This window comes from Perca fluviatilis, chromosome 21, assembly GCF_010015445.1.
Source record: "Perca fluviatilis chromosome 21, GENO_Pfluv_1.0, whole genome shotgun sequence".
In the NCBI taxonomy this organism is placed as follows: Eukaryota; Metazoa; Chordata; class Actinopteri; order Perciformes; family Percidae; genus Perca; species Perca fluviatilis.
Window position 1 is genome coordinate 12,083,908 of NC_053132.1, and position 13,346 is coordinate 12,097,253.

Consider the following 13,346-nt stretch of genomic DNA (forward strand, 5'->3'; position numbering starts at 1 on the left):
AAATCGGGGTTTGAGTTAACGTTTGATGTGGTGAATCAGGGGTTCAAGCAACCTTTAACAGGTACTTTTTTTAGGTACAGTGCACTCCTACATTTGAATTGAGTAATTATACACTAAAAGCGCTACAGTACACGCCATGTATTCTTGAGTCTGTTGTATAAATTATCAATGGACCCCAGAGAACATAAAATGCATCAAACAGTTAATCATTAGATTCTTTTTGAAGCTGGAATGACATTGATGTATAATCTTTACACTTTTGCTTTGTTTCCATCCAAGAAGGTCAGCTCTGATAATGTAGGGTGCTGTATTATAAATGGGGAGGCCTATTTAAATTCATCATAAGCTATTTACTTCATGTTTCCTTATCATTTTTGATCATTAGTGGAAACTCTCTGTGGTGTTTGGAGGAGTTATGCCAGGATCTCTTGGCCACAGATTAAAGGGATTATCAGATGAATATTGATATGTTTGATGGAACCCTGGGAGCTGTGGCTTACATTTGTTTGGACTGAACACATACAAAAATATGATTCATTCTCATGAGCTGCCTTTTGTTAAGCATTCATACTTTGTCCTTTCCATGAGAATGATCTTATTTTATGAAAAACAAAATGGATGCTGCACGTACTGCATATACATACAGTGGCATTGGAGTACATGTGGGATGCATTACACTCTTGGTGAAAGTCAGGAATTCTAACATCAAAAGACAAAAAAAGGTTTAAATGTTGGATTAGTTTCCCAAAATTTAACATCAGGGCATCTTAACATTTTCTTCCTGTTTGCCTGTTTATTTTCCTTCCATGTGTTCATGTGTTCCTTCACTTTGGGCTAGCTTCAGTGTATTTTTTTCATTCAAGTTCATTACCTCTAGTATGACCATGCTATTACAGAAGTCACCTGTTCAAAATTAAATTTTAGACATCCGAGAGCTCCTTTTAAGGTGGGTATATGTCTTGTCTAATCTAATTAATTAATTGCAGTTTTCCAAGGGATTTATTAAGAAATGTTTTTTATTTTTTTATTTGGCAAGACCCTCAGCGCAGGTGAATCTTGTTACTAGCTTGCTGAAGCGGGACGCAGCTGACAATAAATCTGGCACCCTTATCTGTAATTACAGACTTCAGCAAGACGCATAAAAGCAAAATGTAATTGTAAAGCTGTAGTTTTGAAAAAAACTGTTGCATGGTCCTAACTGCTGAACACTTATTATCATTATTGGAACAAATGACAGTCACTAAGATAAGAGACAATATTCTGTTATACACCAATCAGTATTTTCTCCCAGCCATCAGCAAGTTTAGCAAACAATCAGTGAACCTTAATGTTGCTTTGTAGACCGAATTTTTGAACAGTTTGCCTTGTCGTCCTCACATTCTTCTTTTAAATCAATTTTGTGCTATCACAATCAACAAATCTTGCATGTCCTCCGCTCTCATTGCTGTAGCTGTTGACATGTTTGAACTCGGTGCGACCTAAATGTTTCACCATTTCCTCTGTGTCCTGTGTGGCGCATGAGCTGTGTCATAGCCGCTATCGTTTGATGGTAATTGTGTCTCTCCTCCGGCTCTACACATGCTGAGATAGTTCCTCGTCCAAAGGCAGTTCCTTGAAACCTGCTTGCGTTGTCTTTTATTCGGTCTGAATAGCCTGAAGTCAAAAACACTCAAAATGTGGGCTGCTCTAGAAGAGGCGGTGTATAAATCCATAACAATAGCAATTATTTATAAGTGACAGCTTTCTGGCCATTTTAGTTCAAATGTTTACACTGCAATTGATCCGAAAGAAAAAATCCATTTTTATGTGATAGCTGTAGCTTTTAACCAAACTGACTGCTCGCTCTGTAAGGTCAAGGATTGAGTGAGTGAAGTTATTTTTGCTCCTAGTGTTATTAGATTGCCTATCTATCATTGGAGTGGCATGTGATTGATACTGACTTGGCTTGAATGAAAGGCGGAACAAGGCCATTGTTGCTCCCACAGTAGGGAGTAGCCTGATTGCCACAGCAACTTATGTAGAAGAGGCCCTTGAAGAATATACAATTACTAGCTAAGTGCTTACTACTTGTACACTTCTCACTTATGTTCTTACAGACATTTACATTTTTGTTCATAAAACATACAACCTCAGCATGTATAGTGGAAATAAAAAACACCTGGGCAGACAATTGTGGAAGGATGATTACCACCAAGTGTGTATGCAAAAAACTGTTAATTTAGGGACAGTCCACATATTGCTGACCACTTACAATTGCATGAAGTGTTCATTAGCTTTCATGTATACTACTACTACTACTACTACTACTAATAATAATAATAATAATAATAATAATAATTTATACTTTATTAATCCCACAAGAGAAATTACAATGTTTTCACTCTGTTGTTAGAACACACATCACACACAGGCCTGAAATACACACACATGCTCAGGTCCTATACATCGGGCCCCAACCTTTTTTCGCTCTGAGCAGTTGGGGGTTCGGTTCCTTTCTCAAGAGCACCTTGGCAAAGCCCAGGAGGTGAACTGACACCTCTACAGCTACAGTCCAACACCGTACTTTGGTCCATATGGGGACCAAAGTAGAGACCCTCCGGTTCCCAACCCAACTCCCTACAGACTGAGCTACTGCCACCCCAAAATATGCATGCTGATTTCATTTTCATTTTTACCATATATTAGGATTGTAGATGCCAAATTTAACTTTCCAAATGCACCAGGTATGATTTAATAGTTTTATGCTATACGGCTGAATTGGTTTACTTTCCCGAGTTTATCTGTTTTGAACTGAAAGCATCTCTTCAGGCCTGTAATTGCACACTTGTTGCTCCTTCCACCCACGAGGTAGATAACACCATCTGCTCCGTGTCCGCACAAGACCAATCATCATTTCAAAAAGAGAAAAATATATTCTGTTCCTTGGCAAAGATTTCTGAGTGCCACATGAAGCCTATTAGGGAATATGAAATGTTTTCTTTTTGCTTTAAAAATATTTTATATTACACCATTATTTACAGTGTGTTATTATGTGTTGGAATTAGATATACTGTATATATATATATATATACAGTATACATGTATATGCATAAATGTTGATGTTGATACTTTGGGTATGTAACCACATCAGACAGATGTCTCTCTCTGGGTTTCAAAGGTGCCAGAAACAGATGCTTCTCACACATTTCAAAGGAGACATTTTTCTGGTTTTTGGTCTTGATCATTTTTAGGATATGATTAGATCCCAACACATGGCAACAGTCATTAACTGGGAGAAAAACAAAGTAAAGTGAATAAGATTGAGTGAGTTTTACCTTATATATAGTGCTGAAAGGATTAATTAATTGATTGATTAGTCGGTTGTCATAAAATTAACCAACTATTTTGATGATGGATTAATCATCGATGTAATTTGACAAACAGAAATGTCAAAGACTGACTGGTTTCAACTTTTCAAATGTGAGGATTTGTTGCCTTCCTCTTTTTTTATATCATTGCAAATTTAATATAGTTTGGGTTTTGGACTGTTCGAACAAACATGCAATTTGAAGACATCACTTCTTTTTTTTTATTGTGACATTAACACACAAAACTAATCAGTTAAGGTGAAAAAAGGGATTAATCAATGATGTAAATAATCTTTAACTGTAGGCCTATAATTGAATGGTCAATACTTGGAGAACAGGAACATCAACCAGATTATCCGTCATATCACCAAAACTGCCTTTTTACACCTACGTAACATTGCTCGTCTTCGCCCCACCCTCTCGACATCTGCTGCTGAAACTCTCATCCATGCATTCATTACATCGAGACTTGACTACTGCAACAGCCTCCTATATGGTCTCCCTTCATCTGTTTTACAAAAACTGCAATACGTTCAAAACTCTGCTGCTCGCCTCCTCACCCACACCGGTTCAAGACAACACATCACCCCTGTCCTTCAACAGCTTCACTGGCTCCCTGTACAACAGCGCATCCATTACAAAGTTCTACTCATCACCTACAAAGCTCTCAATAATCTGGCCCCTCCATACCTCACAGACCTCTTACAGCACCATCGCCCCTCCAGACGCCTTCGCTCAGCTGACTTAAACCTCCTCAAACCCATCACCAAATCAACCCACCGAACTTTCGGGGACCAAGCCTTTGCAATAGCTGCCCCCAGCTTTTTTTCTGACATCTCAAAGTGCTTGATATGTTTGTATGTGAGGACTTTGTGACAGTGGACTGTGGGGGATAGCAGAACAGAGCGACTTGAGGCCAGGGCCTGTCACGTGTCGCAGGTTGACTCTGTGTGCGTCTGTCCATAGAGAGAAGGGAGCTGTCTGCATGTGCCTTTAGTGCTATTCAGAGTAGCTCTGGCAGAGTCGACCTCTAGGCTCTGCCATACACTGGGCTTGTTATGGAGCTGTCACTGTTGGTGGTAGCACACAGTGCAACGGCCCCTTTTGTGGAAGTTGGACAGGATGTATGTGGAGTGTAAAAGAAAGGCACAAGCAAATTAGTTCGATTAAGACATTTGCTTGTGCTTCCTTGACTGTTATTCACATATTTTAAGAAACCAAACTATTAGTATGTGACTGTTTTTCTTTGACAAAACTGTAATTACAGTGTTTTGAAAGCACAGTTGACTCACCAGCAAGGCTGTACAGGGGGTTTAGGATTTCCTGGTTAGAAAGTGAATCCCTGCTGGGCTTTTTTACTGAATGTTAATTGGATTTCATCTGTGAAAAGCCCTGCAGTCCTTACAGAGACATCTTTTTTAATCAAGACATAAATGAGACATGCTAAATTGAGTATCATAACTCTGGGGGGATTTATGACTTGTAATTGTGAACATTCTTTTATCTTTGTACTTTGATTAACATCTTATTCATTATTAAGTACTTAATTTGTGATTAAAATGATATATTAAAACACAGCAACAACAGTTGATTTGGGCCTGTTTAAACATTAAAAGAAATAAGATTTATTTTCAATATTGAGATGTAAATCTAATGATATTATGCCATGTGTGCAAATATGTTTTAAGATGTCCAGTAGTATCGTATTGTGGCCCAAGCACCTTGACAACCATATTGTGATATCTCCCACGATTTGTTTCTTTCTACTTCTCAGTATTTAGTTTGATAGCGGAAGTAAAAGTCTGACTTTGCAGTGGTTTTATTTTATGCTGTAATGTTTGCAAAAGCAACAGCCAGTCTGTGTCAGCTGTTATTTCTCGGAGTCAGTTTAGAGACTGAAAATGCTATATTGCCTGTCCCTTTGTTGGGTAATTGTAAACGACAGAAACAAAGCCTATTTCTCGTTCCCATCGGAGCTGTCTCGTGTGCCTGTTTTCTTGACAAGTGTTGTTTGAGGGGCCATAAAGCCGCACTGCCACCATCCCTCAGTCCTCTCCTCTATTACATGTGAACGAGTGGCTAAACTGACAGGCTTATTTGCACCAGGACGCATGTAGCTTAGATGACACCATTGCTCCTGTGGGTTTACAAACAATTCTCATTGACAAACTACTACTACGAGTGACACAAGTACAGAGGAGGGTTAAAGAGAGAGTGCCATTATTAATTCACCAGTCATTTAGTTTGGATACACTTTCTTTATGGAAGTGGATTAGATATTTTTTCCTCCTGCTGCCCAATTACCCAAGCACCCATAAAAACCTGAGGTTCTGTCTCCGGAGTGAGATATGGTTGCGATGCTCATAGCAATAAGAGCGAGATTTAGGATGAGCCTTTCGACTGTGACAGAGACTCGGCAGAGGAAGCCTCTCTGTCACCAGATACTGCGGTCCCCAGCCGCTCATTAAAGATAAAACCATTACTTTACAGCCCCAGCTCGCTTCTCTCTGCTCCTCCTTCATCTACCTCACAGCCTCCTGGAAGTAAATAGACACAAATGAGCTCAAGAATGTACAGAAAGCACATGAGCTAAACCAGTGAAAGGTGGCCATACAATATTACTTACCAACTGTGAGCCCCATTAAGTTCCTAATGCCTTTTACCATATTTCTCATAACATCTCTTAAGTGGTCGGATTAAGTTTACTTCTGAAGAGACTCCCCTGTGAACTATGCAGCGTAATGTGTTTGTTGATCAGTGTGGTGTGGTTTGGATTTCAACTGTGTTGTTTGCTTCACCAGTAGGGGAGGGACAGTCACATAACTCCTTTATGATTTCTGCCAGTTTAGGTTGCCGTCTGAGTATTTCTATATTGAAATAGTGGCTGTATTAAAAAGTATAATTTGAACTCTCTGTGGAAGATTGATTGAATGCCATTTAACTCTACTGTTTAGCTGCAATATGAACAGCATAACCTAACTTTATGGAATAGCTAAATAGTCTGTTGACCTAAGGTAATGCAAAGGCAATTAAAAACCTAAAATGTATGGTCTATGTATATACAGTAAGGTCAAACGTGCAAACATTAGTAACCTTTTTTTTTACATTTCTTTTATTGAAAGATGAAATAGTCAGGCTGATACATGTTTGTGTAGGAAGTACCAAATTATGACATAAGACTTTCACATGATCCTTAAACCATACTAAAATACAGACAAAAATATGAATGATCTGTTATGAAAACTTTAAAAAGTCACTTTTTGTCCCTTTTAGACCAGACTCCATCAGCATCAAAATAGGTGTCCTTTCACCAAACAAGCACATAAACACACCTCTGTTCTCCCATCGGTTGGAGCTGCATATGTTCTTCTTAATGGTTCACTGTAATTGGCGGAGTAAGGAAGTGGGCGCTGCTCCATGGCGTTTGGTTTAGTTACTAGAGTCCTGAGAGCGATGGAGCCGTTGGCAGCTGTGGGCTTGAGGATGCTGCTGCTCACTGCAGGCCTCTGTTCGTCTGCAGTCCACACCTCCACAGGGACAACGCTGCTGGGACAAGTGGCCACCTGGGAGCTGAGCATGTAATGAAGCATGATCCCTCCATCTCACATCTGGCATGGTAGCAGAACAGATCTGTTGGGGAACTGAGGGAGTGAGGGAATTGCTTTTTGCAAAGTGTGTGTCTCAAATGACCAGAGCCACAAAGCTTACATGCATGCAAACTCATGCCTTTTTATTTGCCCTCATGACAGTATAGCTATTAGCTGCCTGGTGGCGGTTTTCACTTGTCAAGCATTATGAGATTTCCTTCAAAACTCATGGCCAGTTCACAAATTTGAGATGGGGTTTGTGAGAAGAGTGCAGCGCTCTTAATGAGTTCCTTCCATCTAACTTTTATCCCTCCTGTCGCCTTGGATCCATTCATATTTGGCACTTATGCAACCGGCTCTGAGTTTCTCTCATGCTGAACTGGGAGGCCACGCATGCGGACGAATGGTTGTTACTCCGATGTGAGGAGAGCATTTAAGCGATTGTCTCTTTGCAGTGCTTTTGTGGATGATTGACTCTGGTGTTAGGATGATGGCCTGGCACAACCATTTAACTACTCAGCTCACATCTAGTCATGAACTCTCACTTTCTCCCTCTTTTTCTCTTTGTTTATCTCTGCTCAGATCGTAGAAGTACTTGTGTGTGCATGAGAGAAGCCAAGGCATTTATCCTGCTGTGAACTGAACAGTGTGCTTATGATAATGATTATGATGATAAAGCTAATGATTAATGACTGTTGAGATTTTTGTCCTCCACACCAATCATAACCTTCTGCACTTTCTCTAATCGTAACACCCTGACCCTTTCACTTACCAGCCCCACTATTCACCCTGCAAGCTTTTTCTGTGAAGCCACTCAAATTAGCTCCGGCCGTTCGGTTGGAGCCTAACCGCTACAGGACATGTTGCAGGACCGAGGCATAAATCATTCCCCAGAGCAGGAGCTGTGGCAGGCCTAGACGCACATCCACCACCCGAGATTTACGCTGCACATCGAAGCCCCGCAATCTGGATCCTCTCCACCAGGTCATCTTCAAATTGTTTATTGATCTTCCAATCCCAAAATGAATCATACGTTGCAAACACTGTTAAGGTACTATGTTTACAGTAGCGTAGCTTGCTGTTACTGCTGATATGCAGCCTGGGGATGGATTATTGTTTAGAAACCATGGGAAACAAGAACCTGCACTGAACAGAGAGTAAATAAGAAAAGAAATTAAAAGCAGTCTACCTTGAGATGAGTAGGTGTCATGTTGTCATCCTCCAGAACCTCATTATAACATATCAAAAAAAAAAAACTCTTGACAGTCGTTCAAGTAAAGAGCTTGAAGTTGGCTATTCTGCTGTGGTGATGTGCAACAATATGTGATTATGGCTGCAGTCATTTAATATTTTTGTTTGCATAATTGCAGTGCATATGATATTATTGTTCTGCAGTTCATGCTGTATTTTGGCAATCATTTTTCTTTCATGTGATGGAAACAATTCCCTCACACACCTCTTGATTCTGACTCTATTTAAAAAGCCATAATGGAAACCAGTAAATCACTATATGACGCTTAAATACACAGGATGCTGTCATGGCAGTATCAGTACTTTTATCTGCATCTAACTTATTGTAAATGGGACAGGTTCCATGGAAGTACTTCATTTCAGCTCTTGGCATATACTATATTTTAGCCCATTTTTTAATGGGGCTTCACTTCTTGCCCAATTAGGCTTCAAGATGGTGTGTAAATATAGCTTCTGCCCTGGGAGCAGTTTCCTCATAAATGCCAGAATGGCCATTATCAGAATTCCTTTGTGAGTGAAAACAGACAGCTATAATATAGACTTCTGCCTTAATCGAAAGATTGTAAGAATGGAAGTGGTACTTTCTTTGAATTTCCTCCTTAAATGTATCTGAAACACAAGACAATGGGACATTTATTTCCCTTGTATCATTTTGGAGGGAAAATGTCAAGCTCAGTTTCATTTTCAAAGATGGCTTCATCATTGCTCATGGCTTCTGAATTACCAAGTGTGTGGATCACACATGGATGACAGGATCAGTGTAACTAATTGGCTCTTGAGTGAAATCAGATTGTAATCTTGTAGCTGTTATTTTTGATTCATGTGCACATGTTCAATTACAGAGTCTCATTACGACTACATGGTGATTAGTGATTACAGCACATGACATGATTTGTGAGAGCTGATGTGCTGTTGATTGTGAAGCATGTCCAATGGTCAGATAAGGACAGAAAGCTATGTTTTTACAAATCGATGCCTTCTGCACTCTTTTTAAGAACTATTGTCATTGATATGTATGTGTATGTATTTGTTTCCATGTTTAATCTACAGTAATTGCAGTTCTGAGTGAGTTTATAAACTCAAATCATGGTCTTGAAGCTACTTATCATTTCCTACCTGTTCCTCCTGAGATCATCTTCAAAGTCTCATTGCACAGCGGTGGATCTCTTTGTAACTCGCCCTACCCAGGCATCCTACTTTTTGAAGAGGTAATTAAATTATTAAGTTTCTATGTAGGGGTTTTAAACTTACATTAACACTGCACCTGCTTTGTTTTTGTCATTCTCAGTTGAGGTAAAAATCCATCTTCAGTGGCCTTTCATTTCTCTTGGACTCTGGCAGGCCCCTAGCCTGAGAGGAGGGAATCTGGATGGACAGCTCTGCTCCCCTGTGCTTCCTTCTCCAGTCGATAGCAGCCAGCAGGTAAGACTCTGTCTCCGTCTGCAGCGTGGCAGACACTTATTAGTGGTAATGTACTCCCATCATCCATCTCCAGGTGGGCTTCCGCCATTGATCTCAACACCAAGGCTTGTCACTAGCTGCTCCTCACACAGTGAAAGCGCTGGTCGCCGCCAGCACTGGCTTTAGATGACCCAGCTTAATGTTCTTTCAATAAACTCGCTGCTGGACAGCCAGTGTTAGAGCTGTGAGGTGACTTGCACAGCTGCGTGAGATGTTTTCCTCACAGTGCTCTTTAATACCTAAATTCAGCCTGAACAAACATATATATATATATATATATATATAAACAAGTATATTTGTATAGCGGTGAGTTCATATGTCATCGCTCAATAGGAGAATTTACATCTATATTCTTTTAGTTAGCATTGACTCTTGTAATACATTGAAATGGGATAATTCTTTCTGTGATTCTGTGTTCAGACCGACAGTTGCCTTACCTGAAATAACGCAGTTCTCTGATTCATTTGAATGGAGCCAGTCTTTTGGCGCAGCATCGGTGCCAACATAAGAGGCGTCGGCAAAACAATGAAGTGTCGTCTGTCAAAAAAGTTATCTTGGCTCACTGCAACACAATGAACTGAATGTATTTCTGTTGACGATCATAATGGTGAGAAAAAAAAATAGTTGCTGCCGTGATAACTTTCCAGAGTTGTAAAATCCTTTCGGTGAGCATTATAAACCACTGTGCAGTGTGCGGTCTGATAAGCCTTTAAACACATGAATCTGTACTCAAACTGGACTTGCTGGATCATATTTCATCTCTCAATGGTACCTTAAACAACATGCCTCCACCAATGCAGCTGTTTTTGGTCTGACTACCTGCATGTAAGCAATAATAAATAGCCTACTTACAATATAAGTAATCAATGTGTACCATTTGTACAGTAGATTATTCACCCTGAGATGATGAAGCCACTGGGTATTATTGAAAAATTTTACATCTCTGCCTGCCCAGGAAAGTTAACGTCAGTATGCGATTTGATCTTGCAAGTATATTGGAAGAATCACTGTAGTTTTCCCATCCAGTCTACATTTGTTTTGAAGACTTGGGGAAGGCTTATGACCAAGTCCCACTGAGTAATTTGCAACTTAATGGAAAGAGTCCACGCCTATAAATCTTAGCCCATGGTACTTATCAAAAAACGCAGGATGGCCTTCTTTGATTTGGGAGCTTATTGCTGACTCAATAAAGGACTTCAATTACTGTATCTCGGGGTCTTCTTCACAAGAGAGGGTAAGATGATGGTGAGGTGAGAGGTCGATGTTGTATGTAATTTCTGTTATGAGGAGTTTTACCAGACAATCTGTGCTTCAACCCTCACCTGAACGTTTGCGTAGTGACTGGATCAGAATGCCTCTAAGATGCTTTCCAGTGGAGGTTTTCTGGGCATGTTCAAGTGGGAGGAGACCCTGGGGCAGATCCAGGACACAGCATTGAGTACATATTGCACTTTGTCTGAGAAGGCCTATAATCCCATAGAAGGGGCAGAGGATGTGGCTGGGACTGTGGGATGTCTTCTTTGCTACTTTTTTTTAATTTACTTTGCTTTGCTTAGCTTGCTGCATCCGCAACTGTATGAAGTGGAATGGAGTGTGCTTCATGCTTCATGTCGAGCGTATAACTGCATGCCTGCATGCTGGCATTGTCTTTCATGTTTGCTTGTGAATGAATTTGGTGGAAGTGGGCAGTTTTGTGCTTGTTACCACTAACACACTGCACTGTTTGTTTAATCCATATGAGTCTGCATGATATATTTTCATCCCAATTTGTAACCCAGTTCATGGAAGCTTGACTAAATGTTTAATGTTTTTTGGGCACTTAATTGACCTGGTTCAATGGAGAAATAAATTTGGGTCTCTCCCTGTAGACCTTATCATATGCCAGTAAAAACGAGGCCATCTGTTGGGAGTGTGTTAGTGTGGTGGCCATGTTGCATACAGACAACCCTATGCAAATAAGTCCCGTTGTTTTTCCAATTACAGTTGTACTTGAGACTAATCATCATGGTTGGAGTTTACTTCACAGCCATTTTAGCTTAGCATTATGTTTGAGAACAAAAATGAAAGTGAGTACATGTATTTGATATCCTTGTTCAGGATGTGACATTGCCACAATTATAAACTGTTTTACTCTAGTGTTAACAACCATTACAGATCTTTCACAGCATGAGAAAAAATTAAATAGACTTTAAAAAAGTCAGTATCCATTCTAATTTAGAGCATAGCAACACAAGAGTGAGTGTATTAATTGTGGCAATACTAGAGGTGGAATTCAGAACTGTAACAGTGTGCTGTAACCTTCAAATCATGCAAATTAAATAAACACCCAGACAGCTACAAAACATTTTTACTGCGATGGCCTCATTTTTCTACAACCATTATACCATTATGTGCCACCAAACTATTTTGAGAATTATATATATGGATAAGGAAAGACAGGGCATCAATTTTGACAGAAAACACTGAAACTTTTATATATAATAGTTTGAAGTTAATTTTATTTCTGGAATCGAGTAACAGTTTTGCTACAACATAAATGAGCAATGTCTTCAATCAACAAAATATTGTTGTAGCCTAACAAAATAAATCATCCTTTTGTTTTCTTTTTCATAATGATTAACATATGAGTTTTCACTGAACATTCATTGAATATTAAATTATATAATGAAACACTATATTCTCTCTGACAATGACGTGTTGCACATTAATTACCATTCACAAAAATGTTATCATGGATGAGTGACATTGATTCATCAGGCCACATTAATACTTTGCCTTGGTTCAGTAGACATAACAGCCAGCTTTACTCACAAGGATTATTTGTTACTTTTTATGAATGAGACAAAGGGAAAACCCACTGAAAAACACATGACAAATATTACATTCTTTTACACGTATCACTCAGATTAGACGGTAAACACCAAGTAGAAACGGATCAAATTAACATCAGAGGTAAAACATTAAACATTTATAGAATATTACATCTGGCAGGAAAACCGTTTGCATCCCTTTATTTTAAGGCATTTTTGCTGCTTATGTGTACCAATAATTTATTTGATCATATATGTCATTATATAAGCTTTTCATGTGAACATATAAAAATACAGTTAGTATGTAAGAATAAACATGCAACGTGTGTCGCTTATAGTCTTTTCTTTAAATTGTTTTTGAATGATCTTCATGGTTCACATTTACTTTGGCTGAAGATTGGTAGATACGTAACAGACAAGAGTCATACAGGACAACAAATATCCTCACATTTTCACAGCCACAGACCACAGATTCAATTTGCTGTAACATGAACCACCACAGATTAAAACACCATATACATTTTCTAGAAGAATCCAAGTCACAGTACACATTGAATGGACATTTTTGGACTCAAACAGCATGCATTATGTAGATTGACATAATTTATTCTAATGTTACAGATAGTCCAATATTTCTGAATATCAAAAATAGTTCATTTAATATTACGTGAGCTCCATGCATCTAATGACTTGATTTGGTAAATTGCACATATGTCCTCACTGCACTTGCTATTGTGTTATTGCACTATAGTATACATCCCTCATTCTACCTCTAAGTGCAAATAAAAAGCACCATATACACATGAACACAGTGGTTTGCCTCAATCACCACTGGACTGTATTTTATTATAGAGAACCACTGTTCATTACACTCTACACTTATTAACTAC